This window comes from Vombatus ursinus, unplaced genomic scaffold, assembly GCF_900497805.2.
Source record: "Vombatus ursinus unplaced genomic scaffold, bare-nosed wombat genome assembly UNPS02000577.1, whole genome shotgun sequence".
Taxonomy (NCBI): domain Eukaryota; kingdom Metazoa; phylum Chordata; class Mammalia; order Diprotodontia; family Vombatidae; genus Vombatus; species Vombatus ursinus.
The window spans coordinates 19,099,490-19,106,850 of NW_020940355.1; the positions used below are offsets into that span (position 1 = coordinate 19,099,490).

Sequence of the window (7,361 nt, forward strand, 5' to 3'; positions counted from 1 at the left end):
TTCTTAACACACTAAAGGGAATCCATTAAATAGTTTGACTGCTTAACAGGATACAGTTCCCTTTCTGTACATTATTTAAGAGGCAATTACCCGAGAAGCAATAAAAATCACCTTTCTAGAGCTGACACTTCATCCTCCCTATGACCCCACTCTGTTCAAATATCGGACCATATACTGAGTGTGGAACATCACACACTGCTCTCAGAACTCCAGCCAAGTTTGGGTGGAGTGGGATAGGTCAAAGACAGAATCTCAGTCATCATTTAAAATTTCATTTCTTCCATTGGCTTCTATCCTAAGTGTTATTTAATATGAGTTGGTGTTGATTTCCTTTGTGTCTAATGTGAACTTAATATGAATTTAATCCTTTACCCAATGACAAGACAAGAGTCCAGAGAAAGCATGAACAATCTGGAATCAGGGAGTAGAAAGATTTATCATTGCATTATGGGCTCTGCTACCTCAGAGTGCAGGCTAAGAGCTTTAGTTGTCCTGGTCTCAGGAAGAGAATGCTGGAGTGGGAAGAGCGGGTGAAGGATTTATGAAAGAGAAAAAAGAGGCACTGAAGGGAGACGAAGAATATAGAAATGAGATGTTGAATTGCATAACCTGCTGTGCTCAAGCCTCTCAAAGGGCATTTTCTAAATGTTTATTTACCACCTTCTCAAGTGTGAAATGATGAATCAAGTTTTTATGTGGCCCAGATAAGAAAATCTCATAGAGAGATTACTCAACTTTGGATTCTTCATTGTGAAAAGACAAAACATAATTATTTTATGAGATAGAAAGGGTGGGGAAGAAGACAAAGAAAACAAAGGAGGAGTAGGAGGAGGAAGTGAAGAATGAAAAGGAAAAGGAGGAGGAGAATTCTTTCCATTCATTTCACAGCTTTCAAAGCACTTTCACATGTATTATTTATTTGATGTTGACCTCATTGTGGGAAGGGATAAGAAGGGAACAAGCATTTATGTATTGCCTACTATGTGCCAGTCACTAAGCTAAGCACTTTACAAATATTATCTCATTTGATCCTCATAACAACCCTGCAAGGTAGGTACAGTTATCCCCATTTTACAGTTGTGGAAACTGAGGTAAACAGAGGTTAAGTGACTTATCCAGGGTAATACAGCTTATAAGTATCTGAGGCTGGCTTTGAACTCAGGTCTTCCTGACACCATCACCAGTGTTCCTTCCACTGAGTTACCTAGCTGCACAAATAGCTTACAAATGCTGTTTATCACACACACACTCACACACACACACACACACACACACATCCCTCCAATTAGCTATCCATCATCTATCTCTTCCAAGCTTTAACTCAAGATAACAGAAAGTATTGGCAACAACCTAAGCTTTACCAAAGGGTGGAGGGGGGAAAGTGTGGAGGATACTTTGGTGTACAAAGAACCTGTTAACTTGACATTTGTGTTACACCTACTATGCCCCAATTGAGTTAGGCAGTTTTCCTCAAGGATTGTCCTGTGAGTTTCTCTGTGTAAGCTGACTTCCATTAAAGTGTACTTAATTTTTGCCTGTTTTCTATTAATTCCAGCAATTTCTTGGTTTGTTCTTTATAATCTGTCTTGACAACTGTCATATCCATGCTAGATAAGTATGAAGTGGCTGAGCTACAACACTATATGAGAGAAGTAGGGCTGTATGTCATTTGGTTAGAGGGACAATTTCTAGAGAGAGGGGAAGGTCAAGAGGGAAGTGAAGCATAGATTTTTGAATGGCAGAATGGAGCCACATAGCTAAGGACAAGTAAGGTAGACAGCTCCATCAGATCTCTAGCCTTCCAGGGCCTATATTCCGACAGAGTAGTTGGTTCCCTCTTTCTATAGTTGAGCTGAGATCTTATCTTGCTCCCAGATGAAGAGGTCATTTACTCTTGTGTATTCCTTGGTGTATTTTAATCTGTAAAATTTTTCTGATTTTCATTTTCTGGTTTGCTTGGATAAAAAGGCTTTCTTGCTATTTGCTGTTTGTGATATTTTGTGGTTGTTGTTGTTTAACCAGGGTTTGGAAAGGGATAAGCTAGGGCTTACCTCTCCCCTGAAATACATCGGAGAAGTGGTTTTCATTCTGGAATCCAAATTCATACCCTTCAAGATATTTAAGGGTTATGAGATAGATACAATTATATTCCAATACCCCTCTTGGAGATAGTGGTTTACCTAAATTACCTAGACTCAGTCATCCTGGATTCTATCTGCTCCTTTCCCCACCACACCCCTCTCAGTGAGGCTACTGGTACCTCCCCTTACTTTCTGAGAATGTGGGCAAATCTCAGATGATATTTATCTATGCCATTTGTATATATTTAGAAAGCCCCATACATATATGTCTTACATTTGCACACAAGAAAATAACTTTCTAGATTTGTATTAAAGTAGTTGCCTCTCTTAGCCAATTGTTCTCCCAGTCCTCCCCACTTTGAGTAAGACAACTAAACTCTGCTGATCCCAGCATTTTGGGAGCCTCCCCTTTAAGAAATAGAAATGAAATTGGCAGGCACCTGCTACAAACTCAGGCGCTGCCAAAGCATGGTTGAGCCAGTCAAACTGCAAATCAGTTGTATCTCTATTCCCAGGGCAGTCTAACTTAACTTGGGGCAGCGAAGTGTATAGAGCACCCACCCTGGAGTGAGGAGGACCTGAGTTCAAATCTGGCCTCAGACACTAACTGTGTGACCCTGGGCAAGTCACTTAACCCCAATTGCCTTGCCCCCCCCCAAAAAAAATTCCTTAACTTCATTGACCCTGGACTTATTCTAATGTTTTTCTCTCGAATCAATTTCAGTTCTTAGCTCTTAGTCCTATATACTTGACTTGGCCCACATTGCCCTATGCTAGCTCCTCCTCTTTCCTTTGGTTATATCACTTTTTGGGTTTGATTCTATGTTTCATCAGATCTTGACATTATAAGCTTGCCTCCTTCATTAACCACCAGCTGTCCATACAACACATGGAACCTTCCATTATCTCTTGCCCACCTGGACTTAGGAAAGAATTATTGCCCTTCCAGGGAGAAAGGCAGGGGTGAGGGTCTCTACAGGCAGATTCCTTCTTTCTACCCTCCAATCTGTTCATATGTAGTTAGTAAGTTAGGGACTTCCCATATAGATATAAAGGTAAAGGTAAAAAAGTACCTAGATATCTTAGAATATGAATGTTCCATTATTTATAGTATGCTATGTGACTTAGATTTCTCTTCTAGCATTATGTTTTTCCATAGGTACTGAGCAAAAGAGAGAAGGAATTAGTGAGCTTATGTCTTTTGCCTTTGCTATTTCCTGGCCTTCTCATCTCTACCCCTTAAGTGACCACAGAGGTTTACGGAGTTGCTTGAGCACCTGTGGCAGAGAACAATATGGCCCTCATGGATAGGATGCTGAACCTGGGTTCAAATCTTACCTCTGATAATTACTACCTGTGTGACTGTGGATGAGTTATTTAGCCTCACCGAGGCTGTTTCCTTATCTCTAAAATGTAAACAATAATATGCAGAGTATCCACTGTGCAAGGTGATTGTAAAGTTCAAATGAGACAATGTATATAAAGTACTTTACAAACTTTCAGGCACTACAGGACGTCCCAAAAGTTCTAGTGCAGTTTCAAACTATTTAAGCTTTAAGGCATCAAAAAGAATTAAACTATTCAAGCTTTAAACTACACTAAGATTTTTGGGACACCCTGTATCTTCATCCACTGATTATTACCTGGCATCCATATGCTCATACTTTCCTGCCTCTCCACATGATTAAGAGAACGTTAGTGTATACCTTGCCATCACTGTTATTTTGCACATCAGCAACTTCCCGGGAAAGGCAAGAGAAAACACCCCATATCCAAGAGTCCCCAGGTCTCAGAGCTCAGCTGGTATGTCTTCAAAACAGGGAAAAACAGAGCAACCTCCAGATCACATTCTCTGAAATCCTTGAGCTGCCATGGGGCACCTCTTGCAGCTTAAAGTATTTCTAAGCAACTGCGCTTACTGTTTACACTCAGTTCCAATTATCATGGCTACCCTGAATGGTCACTTTAGCCAGATTTCTCCATATAAAAATCTCACAAGAAGAAGAAAGAAGGGGCCTACCTGAGATGATTTGCCCCAACTCCCACAAAAAATGGCTTGATTTTACCAAAATTGCACAGCTAGTCAGCTACAGAATTTGAATCAGAACCTGGGTCTCCTGACTCCTCAGTCAGAGATTTTGCCTTTAGATCATGTTTCCTCTTGAAATGTTAATGCATCATCTTCTCCATCACTTTGACAACTTCAAAACTCAAATGAAAGACCTTTTTTATAAAGTAAAAATGTCAACATTCCAGATTAATAAAATGCAAATCTTTTACACCAAGGATCTCTCTCTCTCTCTCCCTTCCTCCTTCCCTCTCTCTCTTTCTTTCACACACACACATACACACACACACACACACACACACACACACACACACACACACACACCCCTCTCCTTCAATGGTACATTTTCAATAATTGATTTTATGAAGAGGATAGAATCTGTTTTGGAGTTGAGGAATGGAATGACCAAGTTGCACATTGAAATTTGTATAAATCTTAAATGACTTTGCATGTCCAGTGAAGAAAACATTGGCCTAAGAATCAGAGCATTTGGGTTCTGATCCAGGCTATGTCACTAACTAGCTGTGTGACATTAGGCAATTTCACATCTCTGCAACTCATTTTTATCATCTACAGATCAAGGAGTTGAATTCAATAATGTCTAAAGTCCCTTCTAGCTCTAACATTCTGTAATCTACAGGTTATATAATGTTCAGGTGAGACAGTGCTATATACTTAAAAACAGAATGATAGGGTAAATTTCACCTAAATACCCTGTTTCTCAACATTAAGGTTGAGTAAATACTCTGTTTCTCAACGACATTACCTTCTTTACTTGCCTCACTCCAATCTGTTTACTTCATTCATTCAATGAACATTTATTGAACATCTATTATATACAAAATAATATAGTAGACTCCATAGGGTGCAAAAGATATATATGGTAAGGTCCCTGCCCTCAAAGGGCTCACAATCTGTTTTCCCCACTGATCTTGAAAGAAAGCTTCATCAACTGTGTTAATAAAGGGTTAACAGCAGATCTTTCTATCTTTATATGGTTTCTGCCTAGCCGCAGTAAATTCTCATTTGAACTACAATTGACCCTGAGCACACAATCATGTAATTCATATTCATATAAACAGAGGGTACAGTATGTATAATTTCCTAGATTTCTGGGAGGGGAGGCATCATAACCAGGCTCCTAGTTTTCCTTCAGAAGAGCAGTCCCATTTGTTTCTGGTTAGCTTCAAAGAGGAAAACTAATTTTTTCCTTTTATGTGTCAGTAACTTGAGTGAAATTTGTCACTTGTTTTTATGAAAAATTCTTTGCCGTTGCCTTCATCACTTTAAAAAAAAAAACACCCACAACAACTGACACTTCCTAAGTAGTGTAAGATAGTTGAAATGTAATGACAGGACAGTGGTGTGATTTCTAGTCATGGAAATTGACTTGAGTTTCACAGAATTGCCTGAAATCTGTCCCCCCCTGTAGGGTCCTATTTCCAAGTCCCCACCATGGGACTAGGACCACTAGTGACATCTTGTTCCAATTTGAGCAAGGTTGAACCGTGGGCCAGCTCCTTCAAATCATAACCAGCACAGAAATTACCTCCTACGAAAAAACCACAAGTGCTAGGCTCTATAGCCATGAGCCCCGGAAAACTCCAGCTAGACTTGAGCCTTCCAATTCAGGCATATTTCTTAAGACACTCAGTCAAGTACAGTATTTTCATTTTGTTTAGTTTGGGGATTTCTTGTTTGCTGTGTGCTGGAGTTTCTTGGTGGTTGTGGGAGATGAAGACCAGCTTTATTTTAGCTTTAAAAAAAACCCACCCTCCTTGCCCACATAGCCTAAAGCAGAGATATTTAGACACACACAACCTATTTTTCACCTGGCTTCAGACCCACTTGATAAAGATAGCATTTCATTCGTAAATGACTTAAAACTCAAGCTGAGGTGACCTTTAAAAAAAATGACTCATAACAAACAGGATGGCTCGCCAGGAACACAAGTTCTCCAAGGGGACAACTTTCTCTGTTATACTTCCTAACACTGGGCACAGGCAGAATTTTGCCTGGTGGGACTCACAAGTAAAATAAAAGGTGACTTCTGGGCTCAGCTCAGATTCATCAAATATTAGAGAGAGGTCATAGCAGGACCTTGGATAAGTCATTTCTCTACCCTGGTTTTCAATTGCCTCATTGAAAAAATGAGGGAGTTTAAATGGTCTCAAAGGCCCAAGCCCCAACTGAGAATTCTCTGCCTGGTACCAACAAAATTTCCCAGAAGTCCATTCATGTTATGGCACCAGTCTCAAATGTCTATGAATTTTGTTGAACCACATTAAGAAGTATTAAACAAAATTAGCAGAAATTAATTCAGTTTCTGTATGACCTTGGGAGAGTCACCATAATTTTTCCCTATTACCCTCTGGGCTGCACTCCTCTGGAATTCTCCATCATGCCCCTACACTGATTACCTTCTCTCCCTCCACTCCCTTTTCTTTTTTTTTTTTTAGTTAACTATTTGTTTTTACATTTTTTATTTGGAAATTGTTCATATTGATGCAGAGAAACTGGATTTTAGAGACACAAGACATCCACTTATTATAAAACAAAAGACCTAGAAATTATTTACATGATGAAACAAAAGATTTCAGAACTTCAGTGGAATGGGTGACTTTCATGACGCCACTTCATTAGTGATTTCAGTCCACATATTTCCCCAGAATGTCACTATCTCTAAATAAGAAATAGTCCTTGTCTTCTATAACAACTTTGGTTCTACCATATTCTGGAAGAAGAACTTTATCTCCAACTTTCACACTAACTGGTTGAATTTCTCCACTCTTTCCTTTAGATCCTGATCCAACAGCTACTACTGTTGACTGTAATACTTTTCCTTGAGATTTTTCTGGAAGCATAATACCTCCTTTGGTAACAGTCTCAGCTGCACTCCTTTCATCCAAAACTCGGTCAAGTTGGGGAAGAAACTTTCTAAAAGCCTGCCCTGCCATGGCTCCTGCAGTGCCCTGAAGCTGTCGCTCTGGCTCAGTCTGTTCCCTCCATTCCTCCCCGGGCGCTGGTAGACTCGCAGCGCCCCCTCCACTCCCTTTTCTTCCCTTGTTAGGTTATAAGCTCCTTAAAATAAAGGACTGTCTTTCTTTTTTTATATTTATAGCCCCAATACTTAGCATAGTGCCTGACACATAGTAGGTGCTTAATAAATGTTTATTGACTGAGCTCTGAGAAGGATTTTCACTAGATGACCT

General features: G+C 39.8%; 1 pseudogene; it reads right to left on the reverse strand.

Moving 5' to 3' along the window:
- Positions 1–6,758: 6,758 nt before the first annotated feature.
- Positions 6,759–7,106, reverse strand: LOC114044072 (annotated as a pseudogene).
- Between the last annotated feature and the right edge of the window lie 255 nt (positions 7,107–7,361).